Genomic DNA, 12,535 nt, shown 5'->3' with positions numbered 1-12,535 from the left:
AAAGATTTGGTGGTGAAAACGGGTGCACAGGTGCATGTCTTGTGTCGCGTACGTGGAGAACACGGCTCCTGTTGAACTGCGTGGGAAGGCTCGAGTGACCTTATGGACTGAAGAGAAAATGGAGCTGAGAATGCCAAGAATGGAAGGTGAGTAATGAAGTAGCTTAGCTGGATGATAGGTGCAGAGGACCGCCATGGACGTTTAGTCCTCGTGGTTTTAAAGAAGAAAACTTAGAAATCAGGAAGGACTCGCGATCTTTGCGTTCGCAGTCGGTGATGTAGCCAGATTCAAGAATTGCAACAGACAGGTGCGTATTCATGTCGTGCCCGGGGAGATTAAAATGTATAGCAGCGGGGGTAGGGCGATTATTGACAATGTCGGATTTATGACCGCAAAAACCTCTGACGCATGGTGTTGGAGGTGCCACCAATGTACTGAACATTGACCACGGAACTATTGCGTTGATGGTGACCGACAACCGTGACACTATGTTGTGGCTCACACAGTGTTTGACTCTCTGCTCGACTGTGGCTTTTTAGTTTCCTTTCATAGACGGAGCTCTTCTTATCGCTGTGCTCCTTTTCGCCTTGTTCCTTTTTTTTTTTCATTTTTGCTCTACATAGGTCTAGTGGTGGTACGTGGTGGCCAGTCCCATTTAGTCGTGACTCACTTCCCTATTTTTCTTTTTTCCTCAATCCATCATCATCACCATCGAAAGGAAATACTACTACTACAGGCCTCTGTTTGGGAAGTTGGAGTAGGTTGGACGGATTTACTAGGACAATGCGACAGAGATGGTGACGTATGTGATCGGAAGCGTACAGCTCGAAGCAGAGTTAACTGGAACGCTGCGTCGACCAGCGGAGCAAGGGGGGAGCCACCCTGGCGGCGTCTAGTAGAAATAAAGGGCGAGGAGGTTTTGACATTTCCATTCTAGTCAGAGGGGTGTTCGCTGTGGCGTGCCGAAGAGTGCGCAATCAGGCTGGCGTTATCAACGCTGCGCTCGTTTGAGGGAACGCGAGGGATTGCGAATGGCGAAGGGATGCGAACTGAGGGATTGCGAATAATCGATGATATCCCGATGGCGCGCGACAGGTTAGCATGTGCGAACCAGTCGTCTCTCACCTCTCCCAAACTTCCAAAATTAAAATTAAGGTGAAGTGATCCAGATGAGGAAAATTTTCAGAAAAAAGATTGATGTGTGGCAAAAAAAAAAAAGTAATCAAATCAAAGAAATCAAGCGATTTACGAAAGGTGGGAGAGGCAAATTTGGGGAACATGCAGTCGAGGTAGGGGGGCGAACCTCTGCTGACGAAAATTGAAGTGAGGACAAAGGTCATGGTGAATTTGTCTAGCTCTGATCATCATTCACTACACCAATAATAGAAAACCTTCACGGTGACGCCCTGCACTGCGTGCCAGCATGCGCACAAAAAATTTTTGTGTGTACTAATTGGGTGTTCTTCCGAGAAACTCCCGAGAAACGCGATATGCTGCACCATGAAAGCATTGTTTTGTTATTATTTAAAAACTCATTACGATGGTTTCACGATTACCATCGTTAGTTATTTCAAGCCTCTTCGCATCCTCTATTCTGAGCACAGTAAATTTTCCGGAAGAGACAAGTTGTTATTCATTTCATTCGATCACACAATGAGCGTTTCGGATGACGCCTGCCCATGCGGCAACCTGTTTCCAGTCACGTGCCATGACATCGATTCTCCGCATTATCTGAGACGCGATCGCCAAAACACAAACAGGCGCAGGGTTGATAACGCCAGCTTGATTGGGCACTGTGCTGCACACTACAGCGAACTCCCCTCCGACTGGAATGAAAATGTCGAAACGCCCTCTCCCTTTATTTCTCCTAAAGGCCGCCAGGGTGGCTCCCCTCTTGCTCCGCCGGTCGAAGCGGCGTTCCAGTTAACTCTGCTTCGAGCTGTACCTCGCATCCCCTTCAATTTCCTTCTCAACGGGTGTTGTAACTTTGCGACAGCACTGGGCTCGCTGTTCGCGCCGGCAGCCGTATTCGCCTCCGCCGCTAGTCTTCTTCGCCGCTCCCGTGACTCTCTCGCTCGGTGATAGACTTGGGGTGCCCCTGGAGCCACCCTTTCTTATGCTTGCCGTTTCCTTCGACTCTGATGACATTTTAGTTCCATATATTCCGACATTGTGGCAAAATTTTGATATTTGAACTTTGCGATTTCTTTAATTTTTTCATTGTTGTCGTTGAAGCCAGTATCCTTAGTTTTCGCCTCCAGCGCCTCCAACGCTTTTTCGCAACATCTCAATCGGCGTCCTGGCTTCACGCGTTCGCGAGAAGACTGCCCGCATGGTACGCGTACTCCACACCCAGAGCTTGCGCCAGCCACCGCAATGACCTTGTTAGTTGGAATCTTACCCGTGTAAGCTATCTGGGTTCAGCGCCGGTTGGCTGCTATTGGCTTATTACTTACCGAGTCACCGCGTCATAAAGTTCGGCATGATTTCCTTTCAGGGTAAATGTTGACCGAACTGCCAAACCAAACTTACAGACGTTCTCATGTCAAACTGCACTTGTGTGTCGTATTGTGCTGCTCAATAATGTTTTATGCTCAGTTCAGTCAACAGAAATCAAATGAGTACGTTGGTAAGTTATTGATCGTCAGTTTTCGTTCGTTTTCAGTTTTGAGAGATATGTTCACTTTGCCGGTCGAGGCACAATTTGGGTGTCCTCTCTCCATCTCTACACCTCTAGGCACCACTCAGAGCTACTCGTGCTTCATAGTGCCGGAATGATATCGAAAAAGAAAATGTCGAAGCCCTTTGATGGCGGGCAGTCGCGCCGCACCAGACGAAGTAGTACGGATGAACGAATGTAGAGATATGATGCGTGTCAAGCGTGTTCCTCGGGAACGGTCCATCTTTCCCGAGATCACTTGACATGTTCACGGCAACTTCCGGTACGCGTTCCCTGGTGCGCCCCGTGTGTCCCTCAGGGAAAGGCACTTTTGGCGCGTGACGCAGGTTCTGGCGTGCGGGCCGTTTTGCGGGCCTGGTTGACGGTTTCAGTTCTCCCTCCCTTCACCGTGTGTACAGAGAAAGGGGATGACAGAGGAAAGATCAATATTCGGCGCGCGTGCGCAGCGACCTGCCTCCGACGGAGCCGCCGCGGTTACGTTCCCATGAGTACCCGGGAAAGAATTCACGGGTGCACGCTTAACATGCCCGTTTATAAAAAGGAAAGGCTGCTCATTCTGCAGACGTGGACTGCATTAAATTACTGAATGAAACCGCGTGCACGCTTGCGTTCCTACGCAACATAGCGGCACCAACGACCTAGTTCACCGCAATAACAGGGAGGGTGTATGCAGCTGGCATCGACAGGAAGTCCATTGATAAGGGTACGACGGGTGCCCGGACGAAACTAGGGCGCTGCAGAATGGGGGGAGGAAGTTTATCAAATGAAAAATGCCAGCCAGGTAAAGGGTGGCTTGCTGTTTGGAAAAATAAAAAGAAATAAACGAACAGGTCAAAGAGTGTACGCGGGGCATTCAGGCAATCACAGGGTGTTCCAAAGCCCAAAGCATGGAGATAGCGGAGGAGCGCAGTGATGACGGCCCACTGGGTAGGTCGGTGAACGGGACCCAGTATAGGGTAGCCAATGTGACAATGCTGTGGCGAAGTTGGAATTGCTGGACTAGACGTTGGACACGACGGGTTCTACGTAATTCGTTTTGTGTACCTTTCGCATTTACTGTTTGCAGTTACTTACTATACCCGCCGTTCTACCTTCAATAAATCCAAGATGCACCAATTTGTTGTGTTCCTTCAATATATAGTTCTGGAGAGATTGTTAAATTGAAACCTTAAAGTCAAATATGTGGGATTTAGTGTTCGTATCTTCAAGCAGAAGCTGTCTATAGGAGGGGATGTCCAAGTGGACGGCGTTAAGTCTCGAAACTAAAGGTAAACTCGCACTTGGAAACTCATTTATTCAGACTCTAACAGCTCAACGGTGCGTATAGAACCGCATGACAGTGTTACGTCATATTTTAGAAATTCATGACGAGGCTGCGTTTCACGGTACATTTTGTTAAATTTGAAGACAGTGAACTACTTGCATTTGGGGGATCTTCTTTATCAATGTTCACTTTATATTTCGGACCATTAAGTGTTGACACCAGCTTGCTTGCTTTGTCGCTAAAATGTCGTTCGTTCATGCGTTCGTTAATGCCATGGAAGTAAGGTTAACGCGCGGATGAGCACGACGGCGATGATGCCGCCGGCTCGCCGATTCACGCCGCCGCCGCCGGCCCTCAAAATGGATCCAACACCGCCGCCGACAAAAACGGCACCGGCGCACATCTCCCTAGTACGCCAGGGACGCAACAGGTGGCACCACCATGCCGCCCAGCGCCCCCAGTGGGTGAAAGATGACAGATGGAGTGAGTGAGTGAATGGAAAAGAAAAAAATGAGAAAATGGGCACCACCAACGTGGAAGCCGGCTGCTCAATACCACGTAGATAAATCAGAAAACATACCAATGGTCACACAGTCAGGAAAAATGGAAGTCACTGAAAATTGAGGCATTGTATGTGTTTGTCCTCCTATGTCGCTCCAGCCTCAGAACATCCGTTCTCTCTTTGCCCCCAGTAGAAAGTTCTGCGCGAGGACCGCCTGGTTGGAGAGCAGCAGGGTTGCCAGATCGGGCTATAAACCGCCAAATTGGGCTACTTTTTGTGACAGTTGGCGGGGTGTTTTTCATCTTGGCTATTTTTTGGCTATTTCAGCGTTCAGCGTCCCCTCCCCCCCCCCCCGCTATTTCGCAGTGCATAAATAGCCGCGACAATGAACTGTGTTCATTGACTCCAAATCGGCTCTACAGCGTGTCTGCAGAAAAACGTGACCCGCATTTAGGCACATAGCTTGTTGTCTACCTAACTAACGAACTTCCGGTGGCGCACGATGGCGCATTTATGCGTGCGAAATCTGCAGAACAATTGTGGAAGCCATACTCAGCTTAAAAAATAAACGGAGCAACGAAAACGTCGGCCTCCGTGCATCAGAATAGGGCAACATGGTGGACGTAGGAGAGTTGTGTTCAAGTACCGCTAGGGGAGCTATCGGTGCATAAATCGAAAGATGTCCCACATGGATGCTCATCGGCAGTACCCCTAGCGGTGCCTGCACATAACTCTCCTGAGACCGAAATGCACTACCATGCACTGTGATGACCGCCCTATTATAATGCATGGAAGACCATGTTTTCGCGCTCTTTATTTTTTTTACGCCGAGTATGGCTTCCAGGATTTTTTTGTAGCTTTCGCACGCATAAATACGCCATCGTACGCCACCGGAAGTTCCTCGGGTAAGTAGACAACGAGTTACATGTAAAAATGCGGGTCACGTTTTTCTGCACACACCCTGTATCAGCTGTTGAGACCAGGTGCGTACGAGGCTCGTCCCCACTCAGTGCAGCACGTAGAGGATTTGACCCGCGAGAATGGACAGTGTTCACTGACTCAAAATCTGCACTGCAAGCAATTGAAAACACATTCATACGAAGCACGTCCGCACACTTAGTGACCGATATGTTAGTGGCTTACCAGTATGTGGACGAAGCAGGACGCAGGCTAGTTCTCCAGCGGGTTCGAGCCTATTTGTGGTGTCATGGGGAATGAACAGGCTGACAGGCCCAGCAGAAGTAGCTCTCTCGTCTACAGGAGACGAACGAGTATGTCATTGCTGAGAGAGAACGTCCTTCCATCCTTCGATGTCTAGCGGCACCCCTGGCTTTCCGCTAGTTGATAACTGAAATATATGCTTGATCCAACGCTCGTTTTTCAGATGCGACGAAACACCGCATTCAAACACCCAAGACGTTGCATTAATTCATCAAATGACGCTCAATGTGGCTTGTACAGCTCACTGGCGTTACCGCTTGCTACAAGTTGGCTTTCCTAGAAGCCATCACAATCTGGAAGAGCTCCGGCACATCCTTCTCAATTGCCCCCGCCCCCCCCCCCCCCCCAAACATTCAGATCCACACTTTCAGTGTCAGCTAGGCTTTCGCCTGCTCAATGTGTCAAAATTGTTTGGATCATGGCCAAATGCAGCCCAGCAACGCTCCGCCCTAAAAACACTTCAACGTTTTTAGACTCCGTAGGGCTTCGCTTGTCATTGTGAGGACGCCCATTTCACCACATCACCACCAGGGGTAGAGCGAAACTTAAAGGGAGGCCTTCCTTTCATCACATCCGCCAGCGCATCAAGAGTCGACGTTTAAAGGTGGCGGGACGAATGTTAGTGCAGAGACAGCGGCAGGACACAAGGATCGTAGGCTGTATTAACCATATGTGTTACTGCCTACCCTACCCTACCCTACTCCCTCCTTTGCGCCAGCTATGCGGACGTACCCTTGAACGTCCCGTCATTCAACCTGCAATCATCCCGGACCTTCCTCGAAAACACGAAGCTCCTCCAGTAGCCCATCAGCTCTCCTTGGTACATATCAACTCCAGCTAACCCTTGCTGTCGTCAAATCTTCACAGATGCATCCCAAGCGGAAATTGCCGACTGCCAACCATCGGCCCGTGATCGGTTTTTGATCGGCAAGCGACTAAGTCGGCCACTGCACCTTGTACCAACGTCAGTCTGATATCGCTCACTGTGGTGGTTTATGAACGACGACGGGCCGAGAACGTTGTGCGACGTGTTGCGCGCGTGCTATTGAGAGTACGACATAATAAAGACGGGCCAACGTCGGTCCTACGCTGCAAACAATCCCGAAAACAATGCAAGCTACTCAAAACAAAAAGAAAGAAAAGTCGCTTCGACTTTTGGCAAAAAGTCGAATGAGAGTTGGCCAACGACTCTTCCAACAGGCCAACGTTGGCGCAATGTTATACAGTGATAGGCAGAGCGAGGTTTGGCAAGCCGTCGGCCATGGGGCAGATCTGTACCAAGAAACGAGCTCGTTGGCCAAGCACTTGCCAAGCACGGCTAGGTTGGCCAGCCGAGGTCTTGTCCAATCTTGGTGTGTTGTCTTGGGGAGAGGAAAACGCGGAATGGTGGAGCACTGCAAAAGTTCAACTTTCGATTGGCCAAGTGATTGTCTCAAACCAAAAGAAGTAATAAACGGAGACGTTACCCTTCATGGTGAGCTAATACGACAAGCAATTCCTCATTTCGCTGTTGGTCGTATAGACGTCAAATTAAACTTAGACAGATCACCCTTCATTTTGACGCACACGCGAGCAGCGCTCTCGAATTTGTGGAAGCTCGAGAGACAAAGCTATGTATAGTATCTGCTGTTCTTCCTCAGGAAAGAAATGTAATTTATTTTTTTTATTGTGAGCTGTTTGATGCTAGTGATCTTCGGCATATTGCGAGCTTTTATGATTCTTCCCCTACACCGTTACCCTACGCCGCGAGACAATTGAGTATGAATACGAGCGACGCCACAGGACTGCTTTGGCCGACCTTGGCACAATGCAGGCTAGGCAATGCTTGGCAAGTCATTGGCCAGGGTACAGATCCGTATCAAGAAACAAATTTGTTGGCCGATAATGCACCATCCAAGGCCGAGTAGGCCAGCCTAGCTATTGTCAAGCTTGGTCCAACTTTTTTGCAAGGACGGCCCAACGGTTGTGTGGTCGATGGCCACACCTCGGCCCGGCATTTTGGTGACGTTATTTTTCTCCTTGGGGGGCAGCCAAAGCTGCATGATGCGGCGCTCTGCTTAATAGTTGGGCCATGCCTTTTTTCTTTTCTTTTTTTTTTGCAACGGGCCGTGGTTGGCCCATGCACAGGCGTTGTTATATGGTGTTGTTACACGTTTACCCAATCCGTACCCTAGCTTGGTTCCTTATTGGCCAGACATTGGCCTCTACATCTGTCTGGTCGGCCCTCTACATTGACACGAGCTTGTGCCGGCTAAGTCGGCCCAAGTGAGGCCAGTGTCAATCCCCAACCTTGGCCCAAGCCTTTTTGCAAGCTTGGGCCGACAACTTTTAGGATGGAAGCAGACGTCGGCCCGGCATTTTGCCGACGTTGTTTTTCCCGCAGAGATCTGTGATGCGTGACACATCAAAGGCAGCCTTTACGTCACACATACGGACCACGAACAAGCCTACATGTTGCCCTATCCTGTGTCCTCTACTGAGGCGCAACTGTATGCCATCTTCGCAGCCCTAAGGTACATTGCTGGCCTGCCACCTGAGAAGTCCTGGGTTGTCCTCACTGACAGCAGGGCGTCCCTCCTTCTTTTGCTGTCTTCCCACCCCACCATCATACGTGACCTGCCCAGCATGATCATCCAGGAATACAATCGGCTCTGTGCAAATGGTCACGTTCTTTCTCTTCAGTGGATTCCCGGTCATGCGGGCTTATCCGGTAACTCACGCGCAGATGCGGCTGCACGACGTGCTGCACAAGTTGTGACTCATGCTACGGTGCATCTGCCCCTTACACTTTCTGCTCGTTGTATGTCTATACGCCGCCGGTGTGCTGCTCGGGCCCAAGCGTTCAGAGCTGAGGCTGTCTCATACAACAGTGACCTGCAGTCAATCGACCCTGCAGAGGACTTCTTTGCAGTGGACTGCCAGCCTTCTTAACTGTATGTGCAGTGTGACTGGTTCGAGGCATGTCTTTGGATGTCAGTCGACAAGATCTGTCGGTCGTTGGCCCAGTGTGACAACGCCCTAACACTGGGGAAAAAATGCCAAGGACAGGACAAGGTGAGGTGAATGGTCTTACACCATCGTAAGACCAAACTCTGCCGTGATGATACCTTGAAATTTGATACGTGAAACTTCTCCTGAATTACCGGAAGTCAGCGATTCCCGAATCTTCTTTGATGCACCGTTTCGAAATCGCCACCGTGCGGTACGTGCCAACCAGGGCGTTCGTATAGCGCTGCTATCCCTGTTATGTGTGCTCTTGGCACCTAATACAGTGCATACAGGTTTTCCTGTTCCCGTTTCAGCGGTTAATAAGCATCACTTGACCCTCAAGCGTTATTAATTGAATGCGAGGGACGGATCTCCTCGCCGTTACGCCCGTTTCATCGAGCTACAGTTTATTCAGTCGTTTGCAACCAAGTTACTGCCTACCCTAAACATTTATTTCATCGATGAAAGATGAAAGTCACTGAAAAGGTTAGCCAGCTGTAGGGATCGAACCCACATCTTCTGGATTACCGGTCCAGGGCTCTACCAATTGAGCTAAGCTAACACGCCTCTCCAGCGACTTTCGGGGTGCGTCATCTTAGGCAACTTGAGGCTTTGTTTGTATCTGTCCCTTCTATGTTGTTCCAGCCTGAGAACATCAGTTTCTCTCTATTTATTTCATGTTGCACTGTATGACGAGAGCAGACGTATTATCAGGAGCACGCTGTGGTAATACAGGGCCGCTAGCACCTGGCGAATGAGCTATAATCTGGGTCGAGAGTAATTTTCCGGGTGTAAAGGCCACCTACTAATTGTTCGACCTTAATACGAGAGCACATGTTGTGTGTTGTGTTGGTGTGATATGACCTATCATCCGCTGGATCCGCTGCCGCTACCCTTGAGCTCAGGTTCTTCAGACACTCGCTCCGCCTACTTGGAAGGCAAATTTTGCTTCAAAACGGATGTCTTCGCACCGTCAGTCGATGCTTCCATCGACACTAACTAAACGCATCGCTTCTCGTTCATCTGCTCAAGTTTCTTCATGCACCATTACACACATTCGACGCCAGGTCCATCAGCGGATAGAGTTTGGATCCGCTGCCGCTACCCTTGAGCTCAGGTTCTTCAGACACTCGCTCCGCCTACTTGGAAGGCAAATTGTGCTTCAAAACGGAGGTCTTCGCACCGTCAGTCGATGCTTCCATACACATTAACTAAACGCATCGCTTCTCGTTCATCTGCTCAAGTTTCTTCATGCACCATTACACACATTCGACGCCAGGTCCATCAGCGGATAGAGTTTGGATCCGCTGCCGCTACGCTTGAGCTCAGGTTCTTCAGACACTCGCTCCGCCTACTTGGAATGCAAATTGTGCTTCAAAACGGAGGTCTTCGCACCGTCAGTCGATGCTTCCATACACACTAACTAAACGCATCGCTTCTCATTCATCTGCTCAAGTTTCTTCATGCACCATTACACACATTCGACGCCAGGTCCATCAGCGGATAGAGTTTGGATCCGCTGCCGCCACCCTTGAGCTCAGGTTCTTCAGACACTCGCTCCGCCTACTTGGAAGGCAAATTGTGCTTCAAAACGGAGGTCTTCGCACCGTCAGTCGATGCTTCCATACACACTAACTAAACGCATCGCTTCTCGTTCATCTGCTCAAGTTTCTTCATGCACCATTACACACATTCGACGCCAGGTCCATCAGCGGATAGAGTTTGGATCCGCTGCCGCTACCCTTGAGCTCAGGTTCTTCAGACACTCGCTCCGCCTACTTGGAAGGCAAATTGTGCTTCAAAACGGAGGTCTTCGCACCGTCAGTCGATGCTTCCATACACACTAACTAAACGCATCGCTTCTCGTTCATCTGCTCAAGTTTCTTCATGCACCATTACACACATTCGACGTAAGGTCCATCAGCGGATAGAGTTTGGATCCGCTGCCGCTACCCTTGAGCTCAGGTTCTTCAGACACTCGCTCCGCCTACTTGGAAGGCAAATTGTGCTTCAAAACGGAGGTCTTCGCACCGTCAGTCGATGCTTCCATGCACACTAACTAAACGCATCGCTTCTCGTTCATCTGCTCAAGTTTCTTCATGCACCATTACACACATTCGACGCCAGGTCCATCAGCGGATAGAGTTTGGATCCGCTGCCGCTACCCTTGAGCTCAGGTTCTTCAGACACTCGCTCCGCCTACTTGGAAGGCAAATTGTGCTTCAAAACGGAGGTCTTCGCACCGTCAGTCGATGCTTCCATACACACTAACTAAACGCATCGCTTCTCGTTCATCTGCTCAAGTTTCTTCATGCACCATTACACACATTCGACGTAAGGTCCATCAGCGGATAGAGTTTGGATCCGCTGCCGCTACCCTTGAGCTCAGGTTCTTCAGACACTCGCTCCGCCTACTTGGAAGGCAAATTGTGCTTCAAAACGGAGGTCTTCGCACCGTCAGTCGATGCTTCCATACACACTAACTAAACGCATCGCTTCTCGTTCATCTGCTCAAGTTTCTTCATGCACCATTACACACATTCGACGCCAGGTCCATCAGCGGATAGAGTTTGGATCCGCTGCCGCCACCCTTGAGCTCAGGTTCTTCAGACACTCGCTCCGCCTACTTGGAAGGCAAATTGTGCTTCAAAACGGAGGTCTTCGCACCGTCAGTCGATGCTTCCATACACACTAACTAAACGCATCGCTTCTCGTTCATCTGCTCAAGTTTCTTCATGCACCATTACACACATTCGACGCCAGGTCCATCAGCGGATAGAGTTTGGATCCGCTGCCGCCACCCTTGAGCTCAGGTTCTTCAGACACTCGCTCCGCCTACTTGGAAGGCAAATTGTGCTTCAAAACGGAGGTCTTCGCACCGTCAGTCGATGCTTCCATACACACTAACTAAACGCATCGCTTCTCGTTCATCTGCTCAAGTTTCTTCATGCACCATTACACACATTCGACGCCAGGTCCATCAGCGGATAGAGTTTGGATCCGCTGCCGCTACCCTTGAGCTCAGGTTCTTCAGACACTCGCTCCGCCTACTTGGAAGGCAAATTGTGCTTCAAAACGGAGGTCTTCGCACCGTCAGTCGATGCTTCCATACACACTAACTAAACGCATCGCTTCTCGTTCATCTGCTCAAGTTTCTTCATGCACCATTACACACATTCGACGCCAGGTCCATCAGCGGATATAGTTTGGATCCGCTGCCGCTACCCTTGAGCTCAGGTTCTTCAGACACTCGCTCCGCCTACTTGGAAGGCAAATTGTGCTTCAAAACGGAGGTCTTCGCACCGTCAGTCGATGCTTCCATACACACTAACTAAACGCATCGCTTCTCGTTCATCTGTTCAAGTTTCTTCATGCACCATTACACACATTCGACGCCAGGTCCATCAGCGGATAGAGTTTGGATCCGCTGCCGCTACCCTTGAGCTCAGGTTCTTCAGACACTCGCTCCGCCTACTTGGAAGGCAAATTGTGCTTCAAAACGGAGGTCTTCGCACCGTCAGTCGATGCTTCCATACACACTAACTAAACGCATCGCTTCTCGTTCATCTGCTCAAGTTTCTTCATGCACCATTACACACATTCGACGTAAGGTCCATCAGCGGATAGAGTTTGGATCCGCTGCCGCTACCCTTGAGCTCAGGTTCTTCAGACACTCGCTCCGCCTACTTGGAAGGCAAATTGTGCTTCAAAACGGAGGTCTTCGCACCGTCAGTCGATGCTTCCATACACACTAACTAAACGCATCGCTTCTCGTTCATCTGCTCAAGTTTCTTCATGCACCATTACACACATTCGACGTAAGGTCCATCAGCGGATAGAGTTTGGATCCGCTGCCGCTACCCTTGAGCTCAGGTTCTTC

The 12,535-nt window shown here is 49.9% G+C and overlaps 1 protein-coding gene across 1 annotated transcript in view; it reads left to right on the top strand.

Moving 5' to 3' along the window:
* The first annotated feature begins 44 nt into the window (after positions 1–44).
* The window catches only part of LOC135393508 (uncharacterized), a 51,965-nt gene continuing 39,474 nt past the window's right edge, over positions 45–12,535 (top strand). Inside the window, exon 1 of the mRNA XM_064623919.1 lies at positions 45–146. The gene's annotated coding sequence lies outside the window, so the exon portion shown is untranslated. The remainder of the gene's footprint in view (positions 147–12,535) is intronic.

This window comes from Ornithodoros turicata, chromosome 4 (assembly GCF_037126465.1).
Source record: "Ornithodoros turicata isolate Travis chromosome 4, ASM3712646v1, whole genome shotgun sequence".
Taxonomy (NCBI): Eukaryota; Metazoa; Arthropoda; class Arachnida; order Ixodida; family Argasidae; genus Ornithodoros; species Ornithodoros turicata.
Note: the sequence above shows the minus strand (reverse complement) of the source record. Positions and strands in the feature narration are given on the sequence as shown.